The 14,138-nt window shown below is 50.5% G+C and overlaps 9 non-coding genes across 9 annotated transcripts; all 9 read left to right on the top strand.

Moving 5' to 3' along the window:
• The first annotated feature begins 1,052 nt into the window (after nt 1–1,052).
• TRNAL-CAG (transfer RNA leucine (anticodon CAG)) lies at nt 1,053–1,135 on the top strand. Its single transcript has one exon. It is a non-coding gene; the product is annotated as a tRNA-Leu (tRNA).
• A 1,580-nt stretch (nt 1,136–2,715) lies between these two features.
• Nucleotides 2,716–2,798, top strand: TRNAL-CAG (transfer RNA leucine (anticodon CAG)). Its single transcript has one exon. It is a non-coding gene; the product is annotated as a tRNA-Leu (tRNA).
• Nucleotides 2,799–3,818: 1,020 nt separating this feature from the next.
• On the top strand, nt 3,819–3,901 carry TRNAL-CAG (transfer RNA leucine (anticodon CAG)). Its single transcript has one exon. It is a non-coding gene; the product is annotated as a tRNA-Leu (tRNA).
• Nucleotides 3,902–5,467: 1,566 nt separating this feature from the next.
• Nucleotides 5,468–5,550, top strand: TRNAL-CAG (transfer RNA leucine (anticodon CAG)). Its single transcript has one exon. It is a non-coding gene; the product is annotated as a tRNA-Leu (tRNA).
• A 1,566-nt stretch (nt 5,551–7,116) lies between these two features.
• Nucleotides 7,117–7,199, top strand: TRNAL-CAG (transfer RNA leucine (anticodon CAG)). The gene has a single exon. It is a non-coding gene; the product is annotated as a tRNA-Leu (tRNA).
• Nucleotides 7,200–8,765: 1,566 nt separating this feature from the next.
• On the top strand, nt 8,766–8,848 carry TRNAL-CAG (transfer RNA leucine (anticodon CAG)). The gene has a single exon. It is a non-coding gene; the product is annotated as a tRNA-Leu (tRNA).
• Nucleotides 8,849–10,964: 2,116 nt separating this feature from the next.
• On the top strand, nt 10,965–11,047 carry TRNAL-CAG (transfer RNA leucine (anticodon CAG)). Its single transcript has one exon. It is a non-coding gene; the product is annotated as a tRNA-Leu (tRNA).
• Nucleotides 11,048–12,077: 1,030 nt separating this feature from the next.
• On the top strand, nt 12,078–12,160 carry TRNAL-CAG (transfer RNA leucine (anticodon CAG)). The gene has a single exon. It is a non-coding gene; the product is annotated as a tRNA-Leu (tRNA).
• Nucleotides 12,161–13,726: 1,566 nt separating this feature from the next.
• Nucleotides 13,727–13,809, top strand: TRNAL-CAG (transfer RNA leucine (anticodon CAG)). Its single transcript has one exon. It is a non-coding gene; the product is annotated as a tRNA-Leu (tRNA).
• Nucleotides 13,810–14,138: the final 329 nt, after the last annotated feature.

The raw sequence follows: 14,138 nt of genomic DNA on the forward strand, positions 1-14,138 counted from the left end.
AACTCTCTAGCCCTGTCATTTAGAGTGAGTCCTGTGCAGGAGTACAGGGAGATCAGGCCGGCCCATACACAGTCCTTTCAGCCTAAACAGGCTCCCCGGGACTAGTGCCCAACCTCTTGTGACCAAGAAGGCTCTAGCACACTGCCTGAACCTCCTGAAGGGTTGGACACAGTGCATGCTTTTATTTGCATAAACCAGCCCGCCTCCTGCCTTCCTATTTCCTGAGGTGTAGTTGCTTGTGTCTGTTAACAGGTGGCAGGCAGCACCGTTCTGCAGAAACATGAAAGACTCATGTGTGCTTGTGACAAGTAGCTGCTGTACATAGGGATTGAACCCTGCACGTCTGTGCCAGTAGTCGTTGTATGAGTGCTGCCCTGCCTGTGATTATTCTTTTGGGAGGAATTGGGAGACTTTAATGCAATAGGAGAGGATTTTAGGCGGGTGGTCTTTGAGACTTTCCAACATTGCCTCTAAGCCGCATCTGAGGGGTGCAAATGGCAGAGTCAGGATGGCCGAGTGGTCTAAGGCGCTGCGTTCAGGTCGCAGTGGGTTCGAATCCCACCTCTGACATGTCTGTAACAGATTTTTTCTTTTCATTTGATTGTAACATTCCAGGCGTCCTATAACTGCTGGCCAAGGCTTTCTGGAACAGGGAGATGGAGTTGGAGCACGCACTGCAGGCCTCATGGTTGATTTCCAGTGCTTCCTGTATTTCCTCGCTTCTTTTTTGGGAAAGTGAACTCCAGTGAAAAACCATCTTTGGACTGGGCCGGCCTTGTGGACATGCAAACGGGCGCACCGCGACATTTTGCCTTTGGAAAAAATGCATAAAGAACCCAATGTGTTGTCCTTTTAACTGGGCCTAGTGGGAATGAAGTGACATTTTTAAAATGGATGGGGAGGGTGGTGGGTTAGGAGGGGTGGGTGGGATGCGCGAGAGTATATTCCTGGCAGACTGTGGAGACATTTTAGGAAATCCAAGAGGATTTAAGTGTGGTCAAAGACTTGCCAACATAGCCTCTAAGCCGATTCAGGCGAGCGCCTAAGGCAGAGTCAGGATGGCCGAGTGGTCTAAGGCGCTGCGTTCAGGTCGCAGTCTCCTCTGGAGGCGTGGGTTCGAATCCCACTTCTGACATGCCTGAAATGGGTTTTTACTTTTCATGTGATTGCATTCCACGCTTCCTATAACTGCCGGCCACGGATTTCTGGAACAGGGAGATGGAGTTGGAGCTTGCTCCACACACTCCCGTCCTCCAGCTAGGTCTGCAGTTGGTCCTGGAATGCTTGACTGCCCTTTTGGCAGGTGTACTACAGTGCTTAAATGAAAAACCGTCTTAGGACTGTGCTAGCTTTGTGGACTTGCAAATGGGCGCAGCGCGGCATTTTGTCTTTGGAAAAAATGCATAAAGAACCCAACGTCTTGTCCTTTTCACTGGGCCTAGTTGGAATGAAGTGACCTATTTGAAATGGGGGTCAGGTGGAAAGTTAGTGTGACATAGTGGGAGGCAGATGGAGGAGTGAGTGGGGGGAAGCGAGAGGTAAAAAGGCAGGCAGAGGAGTGAACACAGTTCTTCCTCCTCGCCCTCTGCCCAACCAACCACCTGCCTGCCCAAACGGCCCCGAACGGCCACGAACGGCCATTGTATATAGGCTTTGCTGGCAGAACTCTTTAGCCCTGTAATTTAGAGTGAGTCCTGTGCAGGAGTACAGGGAGATCAGGCCGGCCCATACACAGTCCTTTCAGCCTAAACAGGCTCCCCGGCACTAGTGCCCAACCTCTTGTGACCAAGAAGGCTCTAGCACACTGCCTGAACCTCCTGAAGGGTTGGACACAGTGCATGCTTTTATTTGCATAAACCAGCCCGCCTCCTGCCTTCCTATTTCCTGAGGTGTAGTTGCTCGTGTCTGTTAACAGGTGGCAGGCAGCACCGTTCTGCAGAAACATGAAAGACTCATGTGTGCTTGTGACAAGTAGCTGCTGTACATAGGGATTGAACCCTGCACGTCTGTGCCAGTAGTCGTTGTATGAGTGCTGCCCTGCCTGTGATTATTCTTTTGGGAGGAATTTGGAGACTTTAATGCAATAGGAGAGGATTTTAGGCGGGTGGTCTTTGAGACTTTCCAACATTGCCTCTAAGCCGCATCTGAGGGGTGCAAACGGCAGAGTCAGGATGGCCGAGTGGTCTAAGGCGCTGCGTTCAGGTCGCAGTGGGTTCGAATCCCACCTCTGACATGTCTGTAACAGATTTTTTCTTTTCATTTGATTGTAACATTCCAGGCGTCCTATAACTGCTGGCCAAGGCTTTCTGGAACAGGGAGATGGAGTTGGAGCACGCACTGCAGGCCTCATGGTTGATTTCCAGTGCTTCCTGTATTTCCTCGCTTCTTTTTTGGGAAAGTGAACTCCAGTGAAAAACCATCTTTGGACTGGGCCGGCCTTGTGGACATGCAAACGGGCGCACCGCGACATTTTGCCTTTGGAAAAAATGCATAAAGAACCCAATGTGTTGTCCTTTTAACTGGGCCTAGTGGGAATGAAGTGACATTTTTAAAATGGATGGGGAGGGTGGTGGGTTAGGAGGGGTGGGTGGGATGCGCGAGAGTATATTCCTGGCAGACTGTGGAGACATTTTAGGAAATCCAAGAGGATTTAAGTGTGGTCAAAGACTTGCCAACATAGCCTCTAAGCCGATTCAGGCGAGCGCCTAAGGCAGAGTCAGGATGGCCGAGTGGTCTAAGGCGCTGCGTTCAGGTCGCAGTCTCCTCTGGAGGCGTGGGTTCGAATCCCACTTCTGACATGCCTGAAATGGGTTTTTACTTTTCATGTGATTGCATTCCACGCTTCCTATAACTGCCGGCCACGGATTTCTGGAACAGGGAGATGGAGTTGGAGCTTGCTCCACACACTCCCGTCCTCCAGCTAGGTCTGCAGTTCGTCCTGGAATGCTTCACTGCCCTTTTGGCAGGTGTACTACAGTGCTTAAATGAAAAACCGTCTTAGGACTGTGCTAGCTTTGTGGACTTGCAAATGGGCGCAGCGCAGCATTTTGTCTTTGGAAAAAATGCATAAAGAACCCAACGTCTTGTCCTTTTCACTGGGCCTAGTTGGAATGAAGTGACCTATTTGAAATGGAGGTCAGGAGGAAAGTTAGTGTGACATAGTGGGAGGCAGATGGAGGAGTGAGTGGGGGGAAGCGAGAGGTAAAAAGGCAGGCAGAGGAGTGAACACAGTTCTTCCTCCTCGCCCTCTGCCCAACCAACCACCTGTCTGCCCAAACGGCCCCGAACGGCCATTGTATATAGGCTTTGCTGGCAGAACTCTTTAGCCCTATCATTTAGAGTGAGTCCTGTGCAGGAGTACAGGGAGATCAGGCCGGCCCATACACAGTCCTTTCAGCCTAAACAGGCTCCCCGGGACTAGTGCCCAACCTCTTGTGACCAAGAAGGCTCTAGCACACTGCCTGAACCTCCTGAAGGGTTGGACACAGTGCATGCTTTTATTTGCATAAACCAGCCCGCCTCCTGCCTTCCTATTTCCTGAGGTGTAGTTGCTTGTGTCTGTTAACAGGTGGCAGGCAGCACCGTTCTGCAGAAACATGAAAGACTCATGTGTGCTTGTGACAAGTAGCTGCTGTACATAGGGATTGAACCCTGCACGTCTGTGCCAGTAGTCGTTGTATGAGTGCTGCCCTGCCTGTGATTATTCTTTTGGGAGGAATTGGGAGACTTTAATGCAATAGGAGAGGATTTTAGGCGGGTGGTCTTTGAGACTTTCCAACATTGCCTCTAAGCCGCATCTGAGGGGTGCAAATGGCAGAGTCAGGATGGCCGAGTGGTCTAAGGCGCTGCGTTCAGGTCGCAGTCTCCTCTGGAGGCGTGGGTTCGAATCCCACTTCTGACATGTCTGTAACAGAATTTTTCTTTTCATTTGATTGTAACATTCCAGGCGTCCTATAACTGCTGGCCAAGGCTTTCTGGAACAGGGAGATGGAGTTGGAGCACGCACTGCAGGCCTCATGGTTGATTTCCAGTGCTTCCTGTATTTCCTCGCTTCTTTTTTGGGAAAGTGAACTCCAGTGAAAAACCATCTTTGGACTGGGCCGGCCTTGTGGACATGCAAACGGGCGCACCGCGACATTTTGCCTTTGGAAAAAATGCATAAAGAACCCAATGTGTTGTCCTTTTAACTGGGCCTAGTGGGAATGAAGTGACATTTTTAAAATGGATGGGGAGGGTGGTGGGTTAGGAGGGGTGGGTGGGATGCGCAAGAGTATATTCCTGGCAGACTGTGGAGACATTTTAGGAAATCCAAGAGGATTTAAGTGTGGTCAAAGACTTGCCAACATAGCCTCTAAGCCGATTCAGGCAAGCGCCTAAGGCAGAGTCAGGATGGCCGAGTGATCTAAGGTGCTGCGTTCAGGTCTGGGTTCGAATCCCACTTCTGACATGCCTGAAACAGGTTTTTACTTTTCATGTGATTGCATTCCACGCTTCCTATAACTGCCGGCCTCGGACTTCTGGAACAGGGAGATGGAGTTGGAGCTTGCTCCACACACTCCCGTCCTCCAGCTAGGTCTGCAGTTCGTCCTGGAATGCTTCACTGCCCTTTTGGCAGGTGTACTACAGTGCTTAAATGAAAAACCGTCTTAGGACTGTGCTAGCTTTGTGGACTTGCAAATGGGCGCAGCGCGGCATTTTGTCTTTGGAAAAAATGCATAAAGAACCCAACGTCTTGTCCTTTTCACTGGGCCTAGTTGGAATGAAGTGACCTATTTGAAATGGAGGTCAGGAGGAAAGTTAGTGTGACATAGTGGGAGGCAGATGGAGGAGTGAGTGGGGGGAAGCGAGAGGTAAAAAGGCAGGCAGAGGAGTGAACACAGTTCTTCCTCCTTGCCCTCTGCCCAACCAACCACCTGCCTGCCCAAACGGCCACGAACGGCCATTGTATATAGGCTTTGCTGGCAGAACTCTTTAGCCCTGTCATTTAGAGTGAGTCCTGTGCAGGAGTACAGGGAGATCAGGCCGGCCCATACACAGTCCTTTCAGCCTAAACAGGCTCCCCGGGACTAGTGCCCAACCTCTTGTGACCAAGAAGGCTCTAGCACACTGCCTGAACCTCCTGAAGGGTTGGACACAGTGCATGCTTTTATTTGCATAAACCAGCCCGCCTCCTGCCTTCCTATTTCCTGAGGTGTAGTTGCTTGTGTCTGTTAACAGGTGGCAGGCAGCACCGTTCTGCAGAAACATGAAAGACTCATGTGTGCTTGTGACAAGTAGCTGCTGTACATAGGGATTGAACCCTGCACGTCTGTGCCAGTAGTCATTGTATGAGTGCTGCCCTGCCTGTGATTATTCTTTTGGGAGGAATTGGGAGACTTTAATGCAATAGGAGAGGATTTTAGGCGGGTGGTCTTTGAGACTTTCCAACATTGCCTCTAAGCCGCATCTGAGGGGTGCAAATGGCAGAGTCAGGATGGCCGAGTGGTCTAAGACGCTGCGTTCAGGTCGCAGTCTCCTCTGGAGGCGTGGGTTCGAATCCCACTTCTGACATGTCTGTAACAGAATTTTTCTTTTCATTTGATTGTAACATTCCAGGCGTCCTATAACTGCTGGCCAAGGCTTTCTGGAACAGGGAGATGGAGTTGGAGCACGCACTGCAGGCCTCATGGTTGATTTCCAGTGCTTCCTGTATTTCCTCGCTTCTTTTTTGGGAAAGTGAACTCCAGTGAAAAACCATCTTTGGACTGGGCCGGCCTTGTGGACATGCAAACGGGCGCACCGCGACATTTTGCCTTTGGAAAAAATGCATAAAGAACCCAATGTGTTGTCCTTTTAACTGTGCCTAGTGGGAATGAAGTGACATTTTTAAAATGGATGGGGAGGGTGGTGGGTTAGGAGGGGTGGGTGGGATGCGCGAGAGTATATTCCTGGAAGACTGTGGAGACATTTTAGGAAATCCAAGAGGATTTAAGTGTGGTCAAAGACTTGCCAACATAGCCTCTAAGCCGATTCAGGCAAGCGCCTAAGGCAGAGTCAGGATGGCCGAGTGGTCTAAGGTGCTGCGTTCAGGTCTGGGTTCGAATCCCACTTCTGACATGCCTGAAACGGGTTTTTACTTTTCATGTGATTGCATTCCACGCTTCCTATAACTGCCGGCCACAGACTTCTGGAACAGGGAGATGGAGTTGGAGCTTGCTCCACACACTCCCGTCCTCCAGCTAGGTCTGCAGTTCGTCCTGGAATGCTTCACTGCCCTTTTGGCAGGTGTACTACAGTGCTTAAATGAAAAACCGTCTTAGGACTGTGCTAGCTTTGTGGACTTGCAAATGGGCGCAGCGCGGCATTTTGTCTTTGGAAAAAATGCATAAAGAACCCAACGTCTTGTCCTTTTCACTGGGCCTAGTTGGAATGAAGTGACCTATTTGAAATGGGGGTCAGGTGGAAAGTTAGTGTGACATAGTGGGAGGCAGATGGAGGAGTGAGTGGGGGGAAGCGAGAGGTAAAAAGGCAGGCAGAGGAGTGAACACAGTTCTTCCTCCTCGCCCTCTGCCCAACCAACCACCTGCCTGCCCAAACGGCCACGAACGGCCATTGTATATAGGCTTTGCTGGCAGAACTCTTTAGCCCTGTCATTTAGAGTGAGTCCTGTGCAGGAGTACAGGGAGATCAGGCCGGCCCATACACAGTCCTTTCAGCCTAAACAGGCTCCCCGGGACTAGTGCCCAACCTCTTGTGACCAAGAAGGCTCTAGCACACTGCCTGAACCTCCTGAAGGGTTGGACACAGTGCATGCTTTTATTTGCATAAACCAGCCCGCCTCCTGCCTTCCTATTTCCTGAGGTGTAGTTGCTTGTGTCTGTTAACAGGTGGCAGGCAGCACCGTTCTGCAGAAACATGAAAGACTCATGTGTGCTTGTGACAAGTAGCTGCTGTACATAGGGATTGAACCCTGCACGTCTGTGCCAGTAGTCGTTGTATGAGTGCTGCCCTGCCTGTGATTATTCTTTTGGGAGGAATTGGGAGACTTTAATGCAATAGGAGAGGATTTTAGGCGGGTGGTCTTTGAGACTTTCCAACATTGCCTCTAAGCCGCATCTGAGGGGTGCAAATGGCAGAGTCAGGATGGCCGAGTGGTCTAAGGCGCTGCGTTCAGGTCGCAGTCTCCTCTGGAAGCGTGGGTTCGAATCCCACTTCTGACATGTCTGTAACAGAATTTTTCTTTTCATTTGATTGTAACATTCCAGGCGTCCTATAACTGCTGGCCAAGGCTTTCTGGAACAGGGAGATGGAGTTGGAGCACGCACTGCAGGCCTCATGGTTGATTTCCAGTGCTTCCTGTATTTCCTCGCTTCTTTTTTGGGAAAGTGAACTCCAGTGAAAAACCATCTTTGGACTGGGCCGGCCTTGTGGACATGCAAACGGGCGCACCGCGACATTTTGCCTTTGGAAAAAATGCATAAAGAACCCAATGTGTTGTCCTTTTAACTGGGCCTAGTGGGAATGAAGTGACATTTTTAAAATGGATGGGGAGGGTGGTGGGTTAGGAGGGGTGGGTGGGATGCGCGAGAGTATATTCCTGGCAGACTGTGGAGACATTTTAGGAAATCCAAGAGGATTTAAGTGTGGTCAAAGACTTGCCAACATAGCCTCTAAGCCGATTCAGGCGAGCGCCTAAGGCAGAGTCAGGATGGCCGAGTGGTCTAAGGTGCTGCGTTCAGGTCTGGGTTCGAATCCCACTTCTGACATGCCTGAAACGGGTTTTTACTTTTCATGTGATTGCATTCCACGCTTCCTATAACTGCCGGCCACGGATTTCTGGAACAGGGAGATGGAGTTGGAGCTTGCTCCACACACTCCCGTCCTCCAGCTAGGTCTGCAGTTCGTCCTGGAATGCTTCACTGCCCTTTTGGCAGGTGTACTACAGTGCTTAAATGAAAAACCGTCTTAGGACTGTGCTAGCTTTGTGGACTTGCAAATGGGCGCAGCGCAGCATTTTGTCTTTGGAAAAAATGCATAAAGAACCCAACGTCTTGTCCTTTTCACTGGGCCTAGTTGGAATGAAGTGACCTATTTGAAATGGAGGTCAGGAGGAAAGTTAGTGTGACATAGTGGGAGGCAGATGGAGGAGTGAGTGGGGGGAAGCGAGAGGTAAAAAGGCAGGCAGAGGAGTGAACACAGTTCTTCCTCCTCGCCCTCTGCCCAACCAACCACCTGTCTGCCCAAACGGCCCCGAACGGCCATTGTATATAGGCTTTGCTGGCAGAACTCTTTAGCCCTATCATTTAGAGTGAGTCCTGTGCAGGAGTACAGGGAGATCAGGCCGGCCCATACACAGTCCTTTCAGCCTAAACAGGCTCCCCGGGACTAGTGCCCAACCTCTTGTGACCAAGAAGGCTCTAGCACACTGCCTGAACCTCCTGAAGGGTTGGACACAGTGCATGCTTTTATTTGCATAAACCAGCCCGCCTCCTGCCTTCCTATTTCCTGAGGTGTAGTTGCTTGTGTCTGTTAACAGGTGGCAGGCAGCACCGTTCTGCAGAAACATGAAAGACTCATGTGTGCTTGTGACAAGTAGCTGCTGTACATAGGGATTGAACCCTGCACGTCTGTGCCAGTAGTCGTTGTATGAGTGCTGCCCTGCCTGTGATTATTCTTTTGGGAGGAATTGGGAGACTTTAATGCAATAGGAGAGGATTTTAGGCGGGTGGTCTTTGAGACTTTCCAACATTGCCTCTAAGCCGCATCTGAGGGGTGCAAATGGCAGAGTCAGGATGGCCGAGTGGTCTAAGGCGCTGCGTTCAGGTCGCAGTCTCCTCTGGAGGCGTGGGTTCGAATCCCACTTCTGACATGTCTGTAACAGAATTTTTCTTTTCATTTGATTGTAACATTCCAGGCGTCCTATAACTGCTGGCCAAGGCTTTCTGGAACAGGGAGATGGAGTTGGAGCACGCACTGCAGGCCTCATGGTTGATTTCCAGTGCTTCCTGTATTTCCTCGCTTCTTTTTTGGGAAAGTGAACTCCAGTGAAAAACCATCTTTGGACTGGGCCGGCCTTGTGGACATGCAAACGGGCGCACCGCGACATTTTGCCTTTGGAAAAAATGCATAAAGAACCCAATGTGTTGTCCTTTTAACTGGGCCTAGTGGGAATGAAGTGACATTTTTAAAATGGATGGGGAGGGTGGTGGGTTAGGAGGGGTGGGTGGGATGCGCAAGAGTATATTCCTGGCAGACTGTGGAGACATTTTAGGAAATCCAAGAGGATTTAAGTGTGGTCAAAGACTTGCCAACATAGCCTCTAAGCCGATTCAGGCAAGCGCCTAAGGCAGAGTCAGGATGGCCGAGTGATCTAAGGTGCTGCGTTCAGGTCTGGGTTCGAATCCCACTTCTGACATGCCTGAAACGGGTTTTTACTTTTCATGTGATTGCATTCCACGCTTCCTATAACTGCCGGCCTCGGACTTCTGGAACAGGGAGATGGAGTTGGAGCTTGCTCCACACACTCCCGTCCTCCAGCTAGGTCTGCAGTTCGTCCTGGAATGCTTCACTGCCCTTTTGGCAGGTGTACTACAGTGCTTAAATGAAAAACCGTCTTAGGACTGTGCTAGCTTTGTGGACTTGCAAATGGGCGCAGCGCGGCATTTTGTCTTTGGAAAAAATGCATAAAGAACCCAACGTCTTGTCCTTTTCACTGGGCCTAGTTGGAATGAAGTGACCTATTTGAAATGGAGGTCAGGAGGAAAGTTAGTGTGACATAGTGGGAGGCAGATGGAGGAGTGAGTGGGGGGAAGCGAGAGGTAAAAAGGCAGGCAGAGGAGTGAACACAGTTCTTCCTCCTCGCCCTCTGCCCAACCAACCACCTGCCTGCCCAAACGGCCACGAACGGCCATTGTATATAGGCTTTGCTGGCAGAACTCTCTAGCCCTGTCATTTAGAGTGAGTCCTGTGCAGGAGTACAGGGAGATCAGGCCGGCCCATACACAGTCCTTTCAGCCTAAACAGGCTCCCCGGGACTAGTGCCCAACCTCTTGTGACCAAGAAGGCTCTAGCACACTGCCTGAACCTCCTGAAGGGTTGGACACAGTGCATGCTTTTATTTGCATAAACCAGCCCGCCTCCTGCCTTCCTATTTCCTGAGGTGTAGTTGCTTGTGTCTGTTAACAGGTGGCAGGCAGCACCGTTCTGCAGAAACATGAAAGACTCATGTGTGCTTGTGACAAGTAGCTGCTGTACATAGGGATTGAACCCTGCACGTCTGTGCCAGTAGTCGTTGTATGAGTGCTGCCCTGCCTGTGATTATTCTTTTGGGAGGAATTGGGAGACTTTAATGCAATAGGAGAGGATTTTAGGCGGGTGGTCTTTGAGACTTTCCAACATTGCCTCTAAGCCGCATCTGAGGGGTGCAAATGGCAGAGTCAGGATGGCCGAGTGGTCTAAGGCGCTGCGTTCAGGTCGCAGTGGGTTCGAATCCCACCTCTGACATGTCTGTAACAGATTTTTTCTTTTCATTTGATTGTAACATTCCAGGCGTCCTATAACTGCTGGCCAAGGCTTTCTGGAACAGGGAGATGGAGTTGGAGCACGCACTGCAGGCCTCATGGTTGATTTCCAGTGCTTCCTGTATTTCCTCGCTTCTTTTTTGGGAAAGTGAACTCCAGTGAAAAACCATCTTTGGACTGGGCCGGCCTTGTGGACATGCAAACGGGCGCACCGCGACATTTTGCCTTTGGAAAAAATGCATAAAGAACCCAATGTGTTGTCCTTTTAACTGGGCCTAGTGGGAATGAAGTGACATTTTTAAAATGGATGGGGAGGGTGGTGGGTTAGGAGGGGTGGGTGGGATGCGCGAGAGTATATTCCTGGCAGACTGTGGAGACATTTTAGGAAATCCAAGAGGATTTAAGTGTGGTCAAAGACTTGCCAACATAGCCTCTAAGCCGATTCAGGCGAGCGCCTAAGGCAGAGTCAGGATGGCCGAGTGGTCTAAGGCGCTGCGTTCAGGTCGCAGTCTCCTCTGGAGGCGTGGGTTCGAATCCCACTTCTGACATGCCTGAAATGGGTTTTTACTTTTCATGTGATTGCATTCCACGCTTCCTATAACTGCCGGCCACGGATTTCTGGAACAGGGAGATGGAGTTGGAGCTTGCTCCACACACTCCCGTCCTCCAGCTAGGTCTGCAGTTGGTCCTGGAATGCTTGACTGCCCTTTTGGCAGGTGTACTACAGTGCTTAAATGAAAAACCGTCTTAGGACTGTGCTAGCTTTGTGGACTTGCAAATGGGCGCAGCGCGGCATTTTGTCTTTGGAAAAAATGCATAAAGAACCCAACGTCTTGTCCTTTTCACTGGGCCTAGTTGGAATGAAGTGACCTATTTGAAATGGGGGTCAGGTGGAAAGTTAGTGTGACATAGTGGGAGGCAGATGGAGGAGTGAGTGGGGGGAAGCGAGAGGTAAAAAGGCAGGCAGAGGAGTGAACACAGTTCTTCCTCCTCGCCCTCTGCCCAACCAACCACCTGCCTGCCCAAACGGCCCCGAACGGCCACGAACGGCCATTGTATATAGGCTTTGCTGGCAGAACTCTTTAGCCCTGTAATTTAGAGTGAGTCCTGTGCAGGAGTACAGGGAGATCAGGCCGGCCCATACACAGTCCTTTCAGCCTAAACAGGCTCCCCGGCACTAGTGCCCAACCTCTTGTGACCAAGAAGGCTCTAGCACACTGCCTGAACCTCCTGAAGGGTTGGACACAGTGCATGCTTTTATTTGCATAAACCAGCCCGCCTCCTGCCTTCCTATTTCCTGAGGTGTAGTTGCTCGTGTCTGTTAACAGGTGGCAGGCAGCACCGTTCTGCAGAAACATGAAAGACTCATGTGTGCTTGTGACAAGTAGCTGCTGTACATAGGGATTGAACCCTGCACGTCTGTGCCAGTAGTCGTTGTATGAGTGCTGCCCTGCCTGTGATTATTCTTTTGGGAGGAATTTGGAGACTTTAATGCAATAGGAGAGGATTTTAGGCGGGTGGTCTTTGAGACTTTCCAACATTGCCTCTAAGCCGCATCTGAGGGGTGCAAACGGCAGAGTCAGGATGGCCGAGTGGTCTAAGGCGCTGCGTTCAGGTCGCAGTCTCCGCTGGAGGCGTGGGTTCGAATCCCACCTCTGACATGTCTGTAACAGATTTTTTCTTTTCATTTGATTGTAACATTCCAGGCGTCCTATAACTGCTGGCCAAGGCTTTCTGGAACAGGGAGATGGAGTTGGAGCACGCACTGCAGGCCTCATGGTTGATTTCCAGTGCTTCCTGTATTTCCTCGCTTCTTTTTTGGGAAAGTGAACTCCAGTGAAAAACCATCTTTGGACTGGGCCGGCCTTGTGGACATGCAAACGGGCGCACCGCGACATTTTGCCTTTGGAAAAAATGCATAAAGAACCCAATGTGTTGTCCTTTTAACTGGGCCTAGTGGGAATGAAGTGACATTTTTAAAATGGATGGGGAGGGTGGTGGGTTAGGAGGGGTGGGTGGGATGCGCAAGAGTATATTCCTGGCAGACTGTGGAGACATTTTAGGAAATCCAAGAGGATTTAAGTGTGGTCAAAGACTTGCCAACATAGCCTCTAAGCCGATTCAGGCAAGCGCCTAAGGCAGAGTCAGGATGGCCGAGTGATCTAAGGTGCTGCGTTCAGGTCTGGGTTCGAATCCCACTTCTGACATGCCTGAAACAGGTTTTTACTTTTCATGTGATTGCATTCCACGCTTCCTATAACTGCCGGCCTCGGACTTCTGGAACAGGGAGATGGAGTTGGAGCTTGCTCCACACACTCCCGTCCTCCAGCTAGGTCTGCAGTTCGTCCTGGAATGCTTCACTGCCCTTTTGGCAGGTGTACTACAGTGCTTAAATGAAAAACCGTCTTAGGACTGTGCTAGCTTTGTGGACTTGCAAATGGGCGCAGCGCGGCATTTTGTCTTTGGAAAAAATGCATAAAGAACCCAACGTCTTGTCCTTTTCACTGGGCCTAGTTGGAATGAAGTGACCTATTTGAAATGGAGGTCAGGAGGAAAGTTAGTGTGACATAGTGGGAGGCAGATGGAGGAGTGAGTGGGGGGAAGCGAGAGGTAAAAAGGCAGGCAGAGGAGTGAACACAGTTCTTCCTCCTTGCCCTCTGCCCAACCAACCACCTGCCTGCCCAAACGGCCACGAACGGCCATTGTATATAGGCTTTGCTGGCAGAACTCTTTAGCCCTGTCATTTAGAGTGAGTCCTGTGCAGGAGTACAGGGAGATCAGGCCGGCCCATACACAGTCCTTTCAGCCTAAACAGGCTCCCCGGGACTAGTGCCCAACCTCTTGTGACCAAGAAGGCTCTAGCACACTGCCTGAACCTCCTGAAGGGTTGGACACAGTGCATGCTTTTATTTGCATAAACCAGCCCGCCTCCTGCCTTCCTATTTCCTGAGGTGTAGTTGCTTGTGTCTGTTAACAGGTGGCAGGCAGCACCGTTCTGCAGAAACATGAAAGACTCATGTGTGCTTGTGACAAGTAGCTGCTGTACATAGGGATTGAACCCTGCACGTCTGTGCCAGTAGTCATTGTATGAGTGCTGCCCTGCCTGTGATTATTCTTTTGGGAGGAATTGGGAGACTTTAATGCAATAGGAGAGGATTTTAGGCGGGTGGTCTTTGAGACTTTCCAACATTGCCTCTAAGCCGCATCTGAGGGGTGCAAATGGCAGAGTCAGGATGGCCGAGTGGTCTAAGACGCTGCGTTCAGGTCGCAGTCTCCTCTGGAGGCGTGGGTTCGAATCCCACTTCTGACATGTCTGTAACAGAATTTTTCTTTTCATTTGATTGTAACATTCCAGGCGTCCTATAACTGCTGGCCAAGGCTTTCTGGAACAGGGAGATGGAGTTGGAGCACGCACTGCAGGCCTCATGGTTGATTTCCAGTGCTTCCTGTATTTCCTCGCTTCTTTTTTGGGAAAGTGAACTCCAGTGAAAAACCATCTTTGGACTGGGCCGGCCTTGTGGACATGCAAACGGGCGCACCGCGACATTTTGCCTTTGGAAAAAATGCATAAAGAACCCAATGTGTTGTCCTTTTAACTGTGCCTAGTGGGAATGAAGTGACATTTTTAAAATGGATGGG

This window comes from Ambystoma mexicanum, chromosome 11 (assembly GCF_040938575.1).
Source record: "Ambystoma mexicanum isolate Mex_15411 chromosome 11, UKY_AmexF1_1, whole genome shotgun sequence".
NCBI classification, from domain to species: domain Eukaryota; kingdom Metazoa; phylum Chordata; class Amphibia; order Caudata; family Ambystomatidae; genus Ambystoma; species Ambystoma mexicanum.